We start from the raw sequence: 18,876 nt of genomic DNA on the forward strand, positions 1-18,876 counted from the left end.
GTTATGTCAACACAGGGAGAATAATCCGTGCTATTCAATCTGAGAAGTGTTTCTGACAGTAGCAATTTTAAGATCGAAATATTTACATCTGAAGTATTTGCTAAATCTGGAAAGCGGTGAACACCAAACGTACACCTTCCCTTTAACATACAAGTACATCAAACATACTATGTCAGGTAGCCTGTCGTCCATGTGTTCACGCCTTGCTAAATTACAGTGCTTTAAAGGCAGTGGACACTAATGGTCATTGTCAAAGACTAGCCTTTACAGTTGGTGTATCTCAACATATGCATAAAATAACTAACCTGTGAAAATTTGAGCTCAATCGGTCATCGAAGTTGCGAGATAATAATTAAAGAAAAAACACCCTTGTCACACAAAGTTGTGTGCGTTTAGATGGTTGATTCCGAGACCTCAAGTTCTAGCCGTTTCTCACAATGTTTTATTCTATCAACCTCTCCCCATTACCCGTCACCAAGAAAGGTTTTATGCTAATGACTATTTTGAGTAATTACCAATAGTGTCCACTGCCTTTAAAACTTTTGTTAAACATACTTCTCAAATATTTCTCAAAATCTTGTTTGACAACTGAAAGCTGCTGTAGGCGTCGAACCAATAGTACATTCGTTTGACTTACACGTCTACATCAAAGAGACTATGTCGGGTATAGTTTGTCGTCCAAGTTCACGCCTATAGACCTTTGCGTGCCAACTTCATTCAATTACATAGCATGCTTCATGCTTATTTAGACTTCGATGTGAATCTTAACTTCAAAGAGGCCCCGCACTGTAGTCAAACAAACTTAAACCATTTCTTGGTTGCAATTGGTTCATGTTCGACCACACAAGGGTTGACCACGTGGCGGTCGCTTTGGTTCAATTTACGGCGGGAACTCAGTGACCTTTACACGCCTAACCGATCAAGGCGTGCCGCTGTACTAGAAGTCACACAAGGCGTCGTCGATGGTCATTGGGTTAAAGTTCCCGTCGTTTGAAGCAGTTCTCTGCGAAATATACAGCCGAAGAAGACCTTGCAAAGTATGTCCTTTATAGAAAATAACTTTTATAGAAAATAACTTTTATTTATCTACTCAATATGGAAACTAAATTATAAGTTAATAACAGTCTACGTGCAGAATGCATGTTTGATTCCAGTTAGTTAAAAGAGGAGAAAAAAAAAGAAAAAAAAAAAAAGAAAAAAAAATGATTCACGGTTTAACAAAGAAAAAAATGACTAGACCGGAACTCGAACCAACGACCTCGGAAGAAACGGCGCTCTACCAACTGAGAAGAATCTAACCTAGTACGTCTGTGGTCCGAAGTGAGTCTTAGAGCGCAACTGAAACAAATTAGTTATCTAAATTAATTGTTAGGAAAAACTAACTGCAGAGGTTGGGTGACTGTGTTTGATGTGAAACGCATTGTCCTTTGGACATCATGAATTGGCATCAGGTAAAGACAATGCGGAGTCATACATGTTGGTAAATGGTTTCGTTTAACCTATTTACAGCTTTCACGTCGCGGCAAATGTTGCACTTCGTATAAAGTGCTGGAACTGTTTCCTTCACTTAGAATTCAGATCGTGACAATGATAAGAAGGTCTACAAAAAGTGTCAGCCTTTCTGCAACTTGTGTCATCGACGGGAAACCATTATCTGTGTCGCTCCATTAATGGTCAGATTTTAAAGGGGTTGGAGTAACTTAGAAAGACGCCTGGTGTTAGGATTTGAAACTGTGCATGGTGGAGATACGACAGGAACTTGACTTGTAGTCACACGGTCAATGTACATTGTACATGAGAAAGATAGAGAAGCTTTGCATGTTGGGAATTCTAGAAGGTTTGCTGTAACACCATGTACATGAGTAGGATAGAAGCTGTGCTTGGTGGAGATACCATCTATCAGTATCATGTGGTCACACCATGTAATTATATTGTTAAATGTTTGGGGTGACATTGTTCCGCTGCCTTTAAATCGGCATCAAACACTGACGCCATTTAATCCATGGTTATTCGAAGTCCTCATTTTCCCTAATCCAGCTGCTGTTCCGTAATACAATACCTAAAACATTGGTCCCACTGCCCGAACCCATGTGTAATGACGCTATATTCCGAAGTGTGAACCTGAGAACAAAACAAGTCCACATAATAGGGACTTCAAACATTGTGTTGACATACACACTTCCACACAGTGTTGACGATTTGTTTTTTCCTCAATTGTACAGAAATATTACGAAAATCCATACAGAGCTATGTGTGTGTGTCAACGAAGTATTACACTACTTTATACCAAGGACTGCCTCCACAAATGAGATTCCATGTTCAAATAAATCGGATGAAAAGATGTGACAGCCTAAACGCATTATTTGATCGTCGATTTAACTTGGGTTGACTCATGGAACTATGTACTGTCGAGGCCTATACAGGGTAGATATAAAAAGGAATGGCTTACAGTGAAACACTTGAACCAATAATATGTGCTTTATTATAAAGGTTGCGTTAACATAATAAACAAAATTAAAACGATCTATACGTTTATAAATATAACCATAAAATAATAAATTCATGACTGATGAATAAATTTATGGCTAAAACAAGATAACAAAGACATAAATTGCGTATCAATTAAAATGTTAAATAATATATTACTTTAAAGGCTACCAAAATACTTGTACAAACAAAAAGCCCTTATAAAGAATCAATAATAACACATAAACAAACAAATAAATTAAACTGGATTTCTTTTGGACGGTTTGGGATTTCGCATCCACCCTTAGACGTCAACGCATTTACCCCCATTCCATTGCATTGTACTGCAATCCTTCCAGTGTTTTACACTTGTCCCTTTTTTCATACAGTTTTCCCCCTATATATTTTTCTTCCTGTTACGCTGAAGCTTCGGGTTCAGGCAATACGGACTCCCCTTAAGTAATTTAATCGTGCGTTTCCATAAAACCCAAGATCAAATTGTCCCAGTCTTGAATTTCGTCACTGACAGCGTATAATGGAAAGGGCAGACACGGACACGGTTTCAGGAAGACGTTTAAATTTGATAGACCCAGGGTTGGTGATGTTTTATCAACAGCCGGATCTCTACTGCTATTTGGGAATAAATGTTGATCATTCGAAAATTAGATGTTTCCTTTTTCTTAGTTAGTCGTTAAAAAAACGTTTAACTATGGTTCAGCATTCAGGTTTTTGTAATGGGTTTTTGTAAAAACTTACTGCCGATTGCTCTGTTTATAAAACAAGTCAACTATTGTCACTAAAGGTCAATGATTTTGGCTACATAATTTATGCTTATCTATGGCCACAATTAAAAAGAAAAATACAATCAAAGTCACATGTTTAAAGGTTTCAACTGACGACAGTGTTTACTTGCCGATAAAACAGCAAAAATATTCACGGTATTTGCACAAGGACGTCTAGTGCATCCGCGTTTGGTGACGTGATAGCAGGCACCCCCGCGCATCAAGTGCCGATACATTTGCGAAGGGACATCAACTCTCAGAAGTCTGGGAAACGATTCAAGCATGGTTTTTCAGATTCAATTGTTAAGGGATGCAACTTTACTGAAAATCATGTTACTTCAAAAGGATTTTTTTTTTTCTAGAAACAGTTAATACTGTAGTGTTTCTCACCAAGTTTTTTATGGTAATTTTTTTTTTTTTCTTTTTTTTTTTTTTTTTTTTTTTGGGGGGGGGGGGTATTTACTAATCTATGACCCTACATGTAGATCTGGGCTATGGAGTAGGGGCATACCTCGTCCTGGTAATTGCAACACATCTGGGATTCATAAAAACTAAAACGTACTGACCGCAAAGTTAGTTTCATATTGGACATTTTGACATCATGTTGTACGGTGAATGTCTACCTTGTACATAATTATAGATATTGGACATTGGACATTCACAACATCAATGCACAAGGTAAGATTACTGCACACACCATGAATGTCCGACGTCCAATATCAAATTAACGTTACTGTCATTAAAAGGCCATACTTTTTTGTATTCGGATACTTGAATCGTCTTCATGAGAAGCCTTTCAAGGTACCCCAGCTAGGATGAAATTTTTCTGAAAGGTAGAAGATTATTCAAGGAGAAGAGGATGCTCAATCAATCAGAACGTTTCGGAATCCAGCGGAAATTAAAGTCAATGGAGAAATAGCAGAGCCTTGATTGCTTTCAATCAATTGGAATTGGGTAGTAAGATGATAAATTGTAAATAAATTGGAAAAAATGCGTTCAGTCTTTTGGAAATAGCATTTTCTTTTCTTCTTTTTTTTCTTTTTTTCTTCTTTTTTTCAGGGGGGGCGGCATAATATGCAATCGCTATTTACTTTAGAGCAGATATTTGGAAGAAGCCAAAAACTTGAAATTAAAAATAGTTATAAAGAAAAAATATATATAATGAATAGGGTAGATGGCCTTAGCTTTCGATCCAAACCGGACCTTCTTCAGAGGCATAAAACAAGTACCTACAAATACATATCCATTTATAGAAAAAGAGAGGGGGAAAGGGATTGAGGACAGGATCCAAAAGAAGCGGGAAAATAACAGCTAATCAAAGTTTCTATTTCAGAGACAATGTGTGGCTGTGAACCAATAGGAGTAGAGTGGCGAGGACAAAGGATGTTTAGAATGAAAGGATGGGTTACTGGACCATAAAAGTGGTAAATGTATTGTTCGACAACAATGCCGGACAATATGAAAGGGTAGGATTAGAGAGCAAGTTGCATCATGATGCAACTAACAATGGTCAATTAATAAGAATAGCAAGATCAAAGGTATGATGATTTTCATGTGGAAAAAGAGGGGGGTTACTTACATCAGATAGTTACAGTGATGAATTTATAAAAACAACTTTAAACAAGATTAATTTATACTATGAATATATACAACATATAAGTTCTTAGGCCGAAGTGAAGTGGAGGGTAATGAGAAGTTATTTGATACCAGTGTTTATGTTAAGTCCAAAGGGTTTGACTGTCTTGAGTTGGTGAATCCAGTGTGATTCTCTACTCTTGCGGTGTGTTTCATCACCATTGCAAGCTTCAATCACCAGAAGTTCAACATCACTAACACTATGATTGGGGCTGTTAAAGTGGATAGAGACTGGGTACGGTATCCTAGTCTTTATGGAAGAGACATGATTTGCAAAGCGAAGACTAAGTTTGGTCTTAGTCTCTCCCACATATTGTAGCCCACATCTCTTACATGATATGACATAGACTACATTAGACGTGCTACATTCAGAGTCGGTCTTGATGTTGTATGAAGAGCCAGTGGTATAACTCTTCACCTTGAGTGAGGGCTTAATGTGCAGACACGTTCTGCATTTGGAACGGGTACATTTGTGACAGCCCAGTATATCTGTCAGGGGTTGTGTTTGGACTGTACCTGGGGGAAGTTTGGCCCTGACTAGTATGTCACCAAGGTTCTTAGGGCGGCGGAATGCAACCATGGGAACCTCGGGGATTGCTGAGTGTAACCTGCTGGAGGAGTGAAGTATAGGCATGTTATTATTGAGAATTGAGGGAAGCTTGGGTAGTTTGGGGTGGAAGGTGGTGACCAAAGCAACTCTATCGGTCGGAGCTTTTTTAGCTCCTGTGTTAGTCAACAAAGTATGACGAGGTACGTTGAGAGCCCTGTTGATAGCAAGTTGGACCCTACGTTCGCTGTGTCCCCTAGATACAAGGTGTTTCCTTAGCTCTGATGAGCGCCTCTTGTACAGGGTATCTGTGGAACAGATACGTCTGATACGTAAGGCCTGACTGTAAGCAATTGCCTTCTTACAGTGACTAGGGTGACAGCTATTGGAGAGAAGGTACTGGTGGGTGTCGGTGGGTTTACTGTAAACATCTGTGACAAGGCCATTGGGAGACTTGGTTATTGTCACATCTAGAAAGTTCACACTGGTGAGAGATTGTTCGGTAGTGAACTTTATGGTGGGGTGAAATGAGTTGATATGGTTAATAAACTCATCCAAGCTGTCTTGGTCACCACACCAGATGGAGAAAATATCATCAATAAATCTCCACCAAACTAGTGGTCGGTTGGGGAAAAAATATATATATATATCAATAGTATAGGCCTAAGAAGTTGTGAACCATCGTTCCCAACGCTGCTTACTCCCATTATCTAAAAGAGATATAGGGTGCTACCGCCAGCCACTTAAAAAAACTGCTCAAGGATAATGTCAATGACCCTGCGAAAATTCTGTCACCATTGGTTTTGCGTCTAAAGTTACGCAAATTAGCCTGTAAATAACTTACATCAATTTGGTTTCCAGTAGAATGACAAAATACAGTGAAGAATCCCGTTTAAGGGAATCCTATATTTAGACGCAGCCGTGATTATGTCGTTATGAGTTGCTTCCGCCTCTTCTCGATGCCACACGTCCCCACGGTTTTTGGAGTAGAATATTGACCAAAATCTACTAACGTTTCACAACAATATTATTTCTTGTGACTGAAAAGTTCGTTTTGCACTCGCCACGTATCGATTTTGTCCCCTGGGGGCTTTTTATATTGGCCTTCTTTCTACGTGGTGTGTAAATGCATTTAGTTCCATTGGTAGACTGTGACAGTATTGACGAAGCAATTGAGTCATAATTTGATTCTGTCGACGAGACGGTTCCAACAAGTGTAGACCGTTTTCTTGCAACCTATTTTCCTTTCCTTCGTTTTTTGCTTTTTCTCGCCTCATGTCAGCCTCTGTGAAGCTGTTGAATTATAATAATAATACAGGTTTCAAAAACGATGTGTTCCAGCTCCAATAAAAACTCATTCTCCGTTTGTTAAGTTAATTGGCTGAACGCCGATATTAACTCTGCCCTTTTTTTATGATTTTCACCACAATTCTCAAACATTCTGCTTCCAAATTCGACAACAATGAAACAATTAAATACCCAAACTTGAACCAAAACGTCAACAGGTGATTTCTGCCGAAATTCATTTTGAAAACACTTTCCAGTGCTTTTCAGAAAGATTCGCGAAAATGTATTACCAAAAACTCAGAAGTGTACAATCATCATGTCGATTTAAAGGCCGCTGTGCAGTCTGTTCTGGGTTGGCAATTAAAGATAACATTTAAAGACACTAGACACTATTGGTTATTGTCAAAGACCAGTCTTCTCACTTTATGTATCTCAACATATGCATAAAATAGCAAACCTGTGAAAATTTGAGCTCGATTGGTCGTCGGAATTAAGAGATAACTATGAAAGAAAAAACACCCTTGTCACACGAGGTTACGGCTTTCAGATGTTTGATTTCGAGTCCTCAAATTCTTAACTTGAGGTCTCGAAATCAAATTCGTGGAAAATTACTTCTGCCTCGAAAACTACGTCATTTCAGAGGGAGCCGTTTCTCACAATACTATCAACCTCTCCCCATTACTCGTTACCAAGTAAGGTTTAATGCTGATAATTATTTTGAGTAATTACCAATAGTGTTCACTGCCTTTAAATGACAGAAAAATCACACCTAAAGCAAGTTTAAATGCAATTCCCATTTTAAAAAAATCGCTCAAGATAGCTGCTTAAACAACTCAGTGCCACCAAAGTACTGGTTGCAACGTTAAAGGGATCACATCGGATTTAACTCAAAGACTAGTCTCGAAAAGATTGTTTTATATATGTAAGCGGTTACATCTTAACAAACTTACAAAATATGATTGATTAAATAACCTGGAGAACAATATATGGTCAGGAAATTACTTTGTTTTCTCTACTGATGACTATTTTAATTAAAAACAAAACAAAATCATGTGTTTCAGGAACGAGGTGTTAATTAATGAATGATGACACGAGTCCAATGAGAGTTTACAAAATCGTAAAGCATCTCTATCAGCGTGATAGAAATGGGGGAATTATTGTAATAATTGAACTACAGGGAAAGCCGAGTCTGGCATTCATTTCAGCAGTCTGAGAAATTAATCCAAGGGTCTGAGTGCAGCGACAGATTGGGGGGGGGGTCATGGGGGCACGTGAAAAATGGGTTACTGTACTAGCTTCGATTGAACTCAAACGGTACTGCAGCTTTCAAAGAACCATGAGAAAAAATTAAAATTAAAGTCACTTTTTAAAATGCATAGTTATGGCTTATATAATTACCCATAAAAACGAGTAGTTGAGACTCATGTATAATCATATAGGATATAAGTTATAATGACGCATGCAATGACGTAGACTAAGTCTTGAAATGTTTAGGTCATAAGTTCGAGTTTATTTTATTTTGTTCATGTCCTTTTAAACATTTCCCTTGAATGCTATCTACACAACAGCACCAGAATCAAAGTATCTACAACGTACATCTTTCCAGGTCCGTTTTTATATCAAAATAGGCCTCAAAAGTATATCGAAGCCTTTCATAAAGAGGATTTCAAAAACTCTATAAAGTTATGTTTCAGTGTGTGTACGTGTCTTTCTGTGAAAAGTACTAGACAGTCATATTCTGAAACAAAAGATTTAAGTTCAGTCATGATGTCCACTGATTCTAAAAATGATCACTGATTCTGCCATAGTTTGAGATCCCCCATACAATCCACCCAACACAAGGAATAATTTGACCGTAGGTCATTCTGTCTGATGCCCCCCCCCCCCACATCTGAAGAAATAAATCTCAGATCAATATCACCTACAATGTGTTAACATCCTTCTTTTCACTCGTCCAATATATTATCGCAGATAACAATCGAACGGTCACAATAACGCCATCTTATAGAGTATTGGATTGGCTTCGAATTACTCTCACACTCGTACAACACCAAGTTTGCACTTTTTACAAAATGCCAATGTCCATTCTACAGCGAACGTGACCCGCCAGATAGACTCTAGGATTAAAGACTTATTTCATGGCGGCGTTGCACTTAAGGATCCAAAAGATGTTGATTAGAGAAATGAAAGAAAAAACCTCAGAGAAAAGGATGCGGACGCTAGAGCCGGAACTCAAAATCAACCCGTCTTGCCGCGAGCTCTTGGAAAGTTGTCTCATGGAAAGGAATTTCGCCTCTCCACGTCATTTCTGTTTTATTGATAACAAGAACGAATTCGCTTTTTTAGTAAGTGTGGGTTCCGACCCCATAAAAGATCCGAGTTGTGTCACTGAATCTTTACTGGGAATCAAAGTATATTGCCTGAGGGTATAGCTTTTTCCATCACGGTTCGTAAAAATGTTGAAATTTCACTTACGTTTTGACTGAAATTGATAGCAGTTTGCGCACCCATCTCTCTTATAATTACCTGTATATTTTAACATTATCCACCTAGCGTGCAATTCCACGACCTTTTACTTTCAAAAATGTGAATAGCATAAGATAATACCACTTTAGTTTGATAGAAAAGGAAATATAAATGCCTGCAGGTTTTAAGAGCGTTCTTCGAGAATCCACTTTGAATTTGTAACTTGATTATCTGATTTGTGAAGCACATGGACCCCCCCCCCCTCCCCACAAGGTTATATAAATCCCATATATTTGGTTGTTTTTAAGGCCTATCTTCTCACAATAAAACTGTGGTAACGATTTTCCAAGACTCGTTCGTTCCTTGTAGTTTTTTTTTTAGACAATACACATTACTACATTGCGTAAATCATTTCTAAAGACATTGCAATAAATGCACAATATACCACAAGATAAATAATGGATTTATGACAATCTGTTAACTTGGTAAGTGGTTCGTTTATGTAGACATCAACTTATTTAATTTATTTATTTATTTTAAAATTTCGGACACTAAAAACATATTGATCGGGAGAAGTCTATATAGGAGAGTTCACATTACAAACTGTCATGAAAAAGATATATCTTCCATAAAAGAAGATAATTATGTTAAACATTATGCAAACCTTGCACGGGAACATCAACGTGAGGAAAATCCACTCAACCAGGCTGGGACTAGAATTCTTTATGTAAGGCTTTGATTAGTAGCACTTCCACTCTATAAATGTAAAAGAGTGAAAAACACCACTCTTTACATGTCGAGTTGTCCCTCGTATGGCTCTTTCAAAAGAGTGGTGGTTATTTCACTCTTTTAGAGGGGTTTCACTCCAGCACAGAGTGAAAAATCACTCATAAAAGATGCAAACTTCAATCTAAAAGAGTGGAAGACCACTCGAAAAAGAGTTGTCCATAATATGGCTCTTCAAAGAGTGCTGTTTCACTCTTTTGCATTAAAGGAACATGTTGCCTTGGATCGGTCGAGTTGGTCTTTGAAAAGCGTTTGTAACCGTTTTTTATAAAATGCATATGGGTAGAAAGATGTTGTAAAAGTAGAATACAATGATCCACACAAACATGCCTCGAAATTGCGTGGTTTTCCTTTTACCTCGTCGACTAACACGTCGGCCATTTATGGGGGTCAAAATTTTGACTCCCATAAATGGCCGACCATGTTAGTTCGCACAGTAGAAGGAAAACCACGCAATTTCGAGACAAACTTGTGTGGATCATTGTAGTCTACTTTTAAAACATCTTTCCAACCATATGCATTTTATAAAAAACGGTTACAAACGCTTTTGTTTTGACCAACTCGTCCGATCCAAGGCAACGTGTTCCTTTAAGAGTACGAGGTCGACACTCGACAGAGGTGTAAGGCTGAATAACATAATTTTGATCTATCCAAATGATACTAGGCCTAATATGATTTAAGGATCTCATCTAATCACGTTGTAACTCCAATCCGATTGTCATTAAAAGAACACTGCAAATGTTTGTCAGTTTTCACAATTCTATGGTGTATGTCACACCATGTAAGGTGATATTTATAAACTAGATGCAACACTGAAGTACATTCAGCTATCAAACATGCGCTCTAGGCTGTTTGGGGGCTCACATATTGTGTTAAATATCACAAGATGAACCCTCATATACGAGAAAGCATCCGATGTATTTCGATTACTCTATATTATTTTTCAGGGTAGTGTTTCATCTGTTTTCAAATTACACTCACGACCCAGGACTAGCATTTTTTTTAAACTTAACATGAATCTGAAAAAAGGTAACGCCAACGGCTCGAGTTGGAAACCTGAACTAGTGTAACAGGATGTTTGATGGGCATCTGGTTTCATAATGTTCAATTTATTGATCTGTCAAACACAACTGGCTCCAGGTTCCGAGCGACATTTGACATACGCAAACTAGTCCATGTTTGATCTCGAGGAAGACAAATCACAAGAATTATCAAAGGTATACTTAGGGCATATCGGAATAGAAAAAAGAAAAAAACATCATGTTTTATTTATAATAGAAAACTACGATTGATGGCTAACATCATGATCCAGTAATGATCATAGATCATGCTCATATACTGTTTACTCATAGGCCTACTCCCGCGCAATCGTTGAACATCTACTTACAAGATATATTGCTCCCCTTTTCTGGTGTTTAATTGTAGATAAATTATACTCTAACCTGCTTACAACGGGTCTTTCTCTTTTTGTTGCTCCCGAATATGGAACACTCTCCCAGTACGCATCAGAAATAGTAACTCTTTGCCATTGTTCAAAAATCTCTTAAAGGATTTGGGTACCTTTTCAAAATGTCCATAGATTTACATTAAACTTACAGGGTTTAAAGATAATGATAGTGGAAAGCTTCCCTTCAAATATTACGTACTGAGGTGCTGTAGTTTTTGAGAAATGAGTAAAACAATGTCATTAAAATACGTTCGTGAATGATTAAAATAATTTTCGTCTCATGAAACGAAAATTATTTTCATGACATTGTTTTACTCACTTCCCAAAAACCACAGCACGTAATATTTTCAGGGAAGCTTTCTACTATCATTATCTTCAAACTGTGTAAGTTTAGTATAAATCTGTGGACATTGTGTTTTTTTGTCCTACAAGAGTTACATAGACCCTTTAAAACTTATCTGTATCAGATGTAATAAAAAATGTTGTAGTTTTGTTACATTGGTTTGCTCTTGTTCAGCGCTTTGATCTCCACGAAAAGACACTTTACAAATGCTCTGCCAGGCCTTTGTTTTGGGGAGTTTTTATCCTATTTTTAATGTAATTTATATTGTAATATTGATAACGATTGTGAATTCTGTCGCAATTCAGCAGTATGCTGCGATGAAATTGTTAAGTAAATAAACCATAAATATGGTGACTGTACATCAACTTGGAAAAACTTCCCAGGTATCGCTACCACTAAGTTATCGTTCACCAATATGGCATATTCCATATAATGGGAGATGTGTTACTCCACTGTTAATTTTCTTGAAATAATATAAACAAATAAATAATTAGAACAGTTGAAAATCCGTTTTATTTGATAAAATCGTTTTACAAAAACAAACATTTGATCTCAACATTTCCTAACATATAAATTTGTTGTCTTAACTATTGACGCATCTTTGATTTTCGACAGACAACATTCAGACAACGGAATGTTCTCTTCCGAGAGTACATGCATCTTCTGCATACAAAATCAAACTTGAAAACCCAAGAGTGCGCAAAGGTACTTCTCTATAATTCAGTCAGAGGAATTGCCAGCACGTCAAGGACCGCTCCAATTCGGGCTGAAATGTCACTACTATATAAGTACACGACAAGAAACAAGAGTGTAAGAAGTCCCTATGGGTTAATTTTAGGGGGAATTCTAAAACCAGACACTCAACTTTATCATCTCCAATACACAGACGTCCTTGAAGATGAAGACTAGTTACCGCATGTATTTAAAGGCACTGGACACTTTTGGTAATTACTCAAAATAATTGTTAGCATAAAAACTTACTTGGTAACGAGCAATGGAGAGCTGTTGATAGTATAAATCATTGTCAGAAACGGCTCCCTGTGAAGTAATATAGTTTCACTCAAACAATAAAAGACTTCAGCTGAAACATTTTACCATGAAACTGAAAGAGCACAAAACTATGCAACAAGGGTGTTTTTGACTTCATTGTTCTCTTGCTTCATTGTTCTCTTGCAACGTTGATGGCCAATTGAGCCCAATTTGTCACAGCTTGGTTATGTTATGCTTATATTGGGGTACACCACGTTGGAATACTGGTATTTGACAGTTATTACCAAACGTGTCCAGTGCCTTTAAGCTCTACATAACCAGACAGCGTGGACTGTCCGACTCGACGGGCACTTTAACCACAGCAACGATGAGAACCCAGTGAAAATCAATCAGTACGCTGCACACAGTACTAGCTAATCGATCGTGGATACTAATCATGCCGCTCGCGTGAAGATTTCAATTCTTTCCCTCTCCTTTTTATGGTTTCATCCTCCGGTGCTCCGATTGGATTTCCGCTTCACGGAGCTCCCTCTACTCTATCCTTTCTAGCCGAAGGAAAGAACCAGTAGTCTGGTATCCAGAGCGTGTGATTCCTACACTCGATTTCCGGTTAAATGTGTTGAACCCATCAAACCAAGAGAGCCATTTGTTACAGCTGTGAATACAAGCGAGAGAATTTTGCGAAGCCTCAAGGGTTTGAACCCATTCGATATTACACACCAATTTCGCGATTTTAATTAAAGGATAACAAAATATAATGATGAGCAAGATTTGGGATTTTCTTTTTATATGATTGTCACCAATTCACCAGTCTTGGCATGGCGGGGCTCTGTGGCCTATGGAGCAGACTGTGTGAGTTGGACTCGGTGTTGTCAACGAAGCTTCAATTCTAATTTCTTTTTAATTACAAATTAGAGAGCGTATGTGTTGCCCCAAGGGTTGGACTTTTTTAATTATCTTTTACTTCGTTATGTGTGATTCAGTCCTCGACACGATATCTCTTCTATACTCACTGATTACTTTTTAATCAATGTATATTTTCTGTAATTTACTAACCCTTTATTAGTACAATTTTTAAATCTTTGTTAGTTTTGTATCTTTTGAGAGGAGAGACAGGATTTGTGTTCGTTTCCCTTCTGATCAAGCCTTAGGTGTCGGAGGAGTGTTAAGGTCATGTCACACGAGGCAATTGTCATGTATTCAGTTCTATGCAATCTCTAAGTAGAAAAACCATTCACATTTCAACGTTTACATATTTTTCTTGTGGATTGTAAGACAATGTTCGAAGAACTACTCAAGTGCTACCAAATTGGTCCTGCAGCTGCACTACAGTTGGTTGCCTGCAAAAGTTTGCAGTCGCCGCTCCGTAAGAGTGTATGGGCCTTGTCACATGAGGCAACTTGGAGGCAACCAACTGCAGTGTTTGCTGCAGGACATACTTTCGTAGCACATTCAGTGACATTTAAAACAATTCTTGCGATCCCCAAGAAATATATGCGAACATTCACGTGAATGCATTTTCTACATGGAGATTGCCTGAAATCCTGAAATCGGCTGGATGTAAATTGTCTCGTGTGGCAAGACCCTTGTGTCCGTATGTTCCAAAGAGTGTCTTCAATGCTCTGCCTAATCGGAGGGGTGGGCGTGGGTTCTGTCACTTCTGTCGAGGGATACCTCGATAACGTTTGCCCTGTTTCGTACGTTGTCATATTGTTCTCAGTGTTAATTGTTCTTCGCTTGATTACCTTGTAACTTTGTAAACACCTTTAAGTGCACAGATAGTCACTAATAGGGAGACCGCAAATATAGGGAAAGATAGTTCAGTTGGTTGAGCGCCGGTACGTTAATCTGGAGGTCTTGGTCCAATTCCCGCTCCAATAACTTGTTCTTTGTTCAAACCCGCACATGTTAAACATTTTGTCTTCATGATCGTGTTGCCACTCTGACTGAAACAAACATGGCAAAACAAACTTCAAAATAGGGTTGAAATTCATATTGTGCGGGTAATTTGACCGTTTTCACTTTGCATTTGTCTCTTTGACAGCTCTGTATACGAATATCCCGTTGGAGATGCTTTCAGGGAGAGTTCGGAGCGCCACACTTGCTGTTCATTATTACATTGATGTGAACAACACAGACACAGGATGACTGTAACAATATCCTTGTTCCCACACCCTTAATCCCGATTAGACTTCTTACTCCCATGTGATCTGTTCGTTAAAACAAAAAGCACCACCGTGTCACGACACTCGTTATGTTTCACAGTATCAATTTCAAAACAAAAATAGTTCCGATCAGCGAAACAAAACATCAAAGTGATAACTTGTTAGAGACAGTTTGATGAAAGACACTCTAACACTCCATCCCTTATCATATATGCCTCCTGCATCTTTCTACGGGGGTTGTTCATACATTGGCCTAGATTTCACGGGCCCGTTATCGAATTGACAGCCCCCTCGATTCGCGTAGATGTGAAAGCGAATACCGTAGGCGCCGCTAAATTGTAATTAGTTAAAGACAACATCTCGGGCTATGGTGTCGGGGAGAATTGTTTTAATAAATTTCAAAGCTTGTTTTCTTACAGTTCGATGTTTGTTTACACAACAACACCTTGAAGACTTTCAGTTCGTGTGTGAAAACGTAATTGTGTCAGGGGGGTTGTATGCTTTCTTAATGTTGAAATTCGTTCCCATCATAGTTCCAAAACTACAGATTTCGAAACAGCCCCCTTGCGCAACCCCACCAATCTCTGAACACTTAAATCACATTTTAAAGTACTTGGCTTCCTTCTATGTTTTTTAATTGTATAGATAATATAATTATAAAAACAACTCTGCCAGACCTTTGTTTGGAGTTTTCGTCAAATTTTTATATTGTAATTTATCATTTGTAATTTATTTAATAACCAATGTAATGTTTAACCCTTGTGAATTTAGTCGCCATTGTTCAGCAGTACGATGACCTTTTTTCAAGAAATAAACCATAAACCATAAATCAACTAACGCACCATACAACATGTATAATTCTTATTGAATTCCGTTTCCTTGGTTCACTGGGGGAAAAACTAGCGCACAGCTGTTGTCGGGAAGTGTGTGCAGGTTAGTACATCGAATCCGATTGCAATAATCAGAAAAGACCAACGGTGACTTGTGAGATCTTCAAAAGCCACCCCCCCCCCCCGACTCTGTGGGTATTTCGGGATGACAAATATTCCTCTGGAGGATTCTGATTAACTTGATAACCAGTGGGTTTGTGTCTATTTTGATTTTATATACCAAAAGGATCTGCAAAAACATCCTTGGTCTCGAAAAAAAACGTTCCATGGTCGCTAAAGGTTAAACTTTTTCGGTTGAACTATTTCCCCACCACTTCCATGTTAACATAACAAACGTGGAAATAGTCAAGCACATATCATAATGGAATTGAATTAATTAATACTCTTTTGGATATGCAACATACAGGGTCACTTCATGGGACAGCACCAACATTTGTATTCCCATATTCCGGTAATGTGTCTTCCAAAATTAATTTTAAGTAAACAATTATATAGAAGGAAAGTTGCTTTAAGAAAAATGCGAAATGCGACAATAAAAATCATGTCCCCGTTCCAGGGTGTTTTGTTATTCTCCAGCATTGCTTACTCCCCCCCCCCCCCCCCATACCTTCCTCACGGCTACAATTTCCAGTCGGTTCAGAAGCCAATATTTTACAGTGGTTGTTTCTCTCTCGCTTCGCCAGTCCCTGGCGAGGTTTTCTCTCTGCTTTCTGCCCTTCTTGATAATATTAAAGCGAAGGGTCTAAATAACCGCTGACTGGATATGCCGAACAGGGAGGTTAATGTCATATTTTGGAGTCACCGATAGTTCACATCTTTTTAGAAAAGTACATTAGGTGTGTTGTATCGTTTGGCTGTATCCCCACTGGATTTGGTATAATTGATACATCCGAGGGTTCAGATGGATAATTTTAGGGTCCGACTTCTGGGGTTTTTGTACGGTAGCCCATTATTGGCGCAAACAAAATGAAATTTCCAATCCGTTATCGTGTATTCACAATCTGTGATTACATAAACTGTCATTGCGGACTAACTATCCGTTAATGCGAATTCAAAATCCGTCTTTGCGGATTGGGGATCCGTAACAACGGTTTGTGAGAACGTATACTTACGGATTGGGAGTCCGCAATAACGAATTTGGAGTCCGTCATTATAACGGTTTATTTTGTTGGAGCTAATGGTCTTTAAAGAATGCCGAGTGAAGAGTATAGTGAAAACATGTTTAGAATGGATTTATCACATGAGTTTGTTACACAGAAATCGATGGGCTGGACACTCGAAAGTTACACTGGAACGGTAACACTCATAATCTAATAGTCAGTGTTCTGTAGGATTTCTCTCTATATCATTCAAGAACGTTCGAAGAAGTTGATAGTGCACAAACACTCACGACAGGCTGACAAAAGGTAATCGAGATGCTATCAAACTGAAATCCCAACAGAAATCAGTGAAGGACTAATGTACTCTAACTTGAGATCGGGTATCATCTATTACCAACACAATTAACCTTGCTTAAAGACACTGGACACTATTGGTATAATTGTCAAAGATCAGTCTTCTCACTTGGTGTATCTCAACATATGCATAAATTAACAAGCATGTGAAAAGTTTAGCTCAATTTGTCGTCGAAGTTGCGAGATATCTATAAAAACACACTTGTCACACGAAGTTGTGTGTTCGAGACCTCAAATTCAAAAGTTGAGGTCTTGAAATCAAATTCGTGGAAAATTACTTCCTTCTCAAAAATTACGTTACTTCAGAGGGAGCCGTTTCTCACAATGTTGTATACTATCAACAGCTCCCCATTACTGGTTACCAAGTAAGGTTTTATGCCAATTATTATTTTGAGTAATAGTGTCCATTGCCTTTAATACCAATGAGTGTATAGTCCTTGTGCGTTGCATTTCCCTTTACCAAACAAACCCGCCATCACTGTGTCCCGAGTAAGATAGCATTTTAATGTTATAAAAACCACTTTAGCGCAGCGTTGTGCCATGACCATTATTTACAGGGACACTTTGTTGACGTTCTACTGGGTACTTCAAACACACCCTTGGGTGAAATTGTCTACAAGAATTCGCTGTCATCCATTTATGTGCATGACAAATTCCCTCACAGGAATTACAATAACTAAACTGCATCTGCCAACAAATAACACAGTCAAGAAGGAGCAGAGGAGGTTCAAGTGTCCCGAAGAATGAAGTTTCTCTCTCGTTGTATTTTCTCGTTCTAGTACCTCATCTCGGCCTCAGTTATGCTGTTTTGGTTTTTGATTCTTTATTTGCATGGAGCTGCTATTTGTACAGAAAGTCCCGTCTCGCGGTTTATTTGATTGACCAGTCTTGTTTTCCATGTTTACCTCCGGTTTGGACCATACATCTTCCCCGTTCGTGAATGTCTAGAACAATTCGTCGGTTTATGACCGACCAGACTCAGGTTACTCACGACTTTGTCTATACTTGACTTTCTTTGGAGCAAAAGCAAAACTGAAACCGTGCCAAAATGTATAAGCCGCCTTATCAAATGTTGCTTTAGTTCATAACGAGCACACAGTGATTGAAGAAACAGTACGTATGAATTGAATGGTGGTCACCACTCCGTGTATCTTTGTGCAGTGATTTGAGGGAAGAAACAACAGTTATTTGTCACAGTGTTACTTTACTAATTGTGGCTATGTGGCCTTTTTGTTTCGTGTTTTTTTTTCGTATTTTGGAGGAAAGGGCTGCCGCGGCAAAGTTCCAGTGTCGACATTTTTAAAGAATTAAAATTCTTAACTTGGTTGTTTGTGAAGGTGTTTACCTTTATTTGAGACGGTTTTGTCAGAAAATGTAAGATTTGCTCAGGTATATAAAACACTGAGTCGTGTCTTTGACGACTTAGCCTATAAGAGCCACACAGGCCGTAAATACCGCTTTTACGTAAACTTGCAAACTTTTAACTCTCTTTCGATGTTGATTTAAATAACTATCGGAATCAACCCAGACGCATACCAGCAGTCAATTTAAAAGAGTAGGTATGTTACAAATAGTGCACCTTATATTGACTCAGATAAAGAGTATGCACCAGCACGTC

This window comes from Asterias amurensis, chromosome 9 (assembly GCF_032118995.1).
Source record: "Asterias amurensis chromosome 9, ASM3211899v1".
Taxonomy (NCBI): Eukaryota; Metazoa; Echinodermata; class Asteroidea; order Forcipulatida; family Asteriidae; genus Asterias; species Asterias amurensis.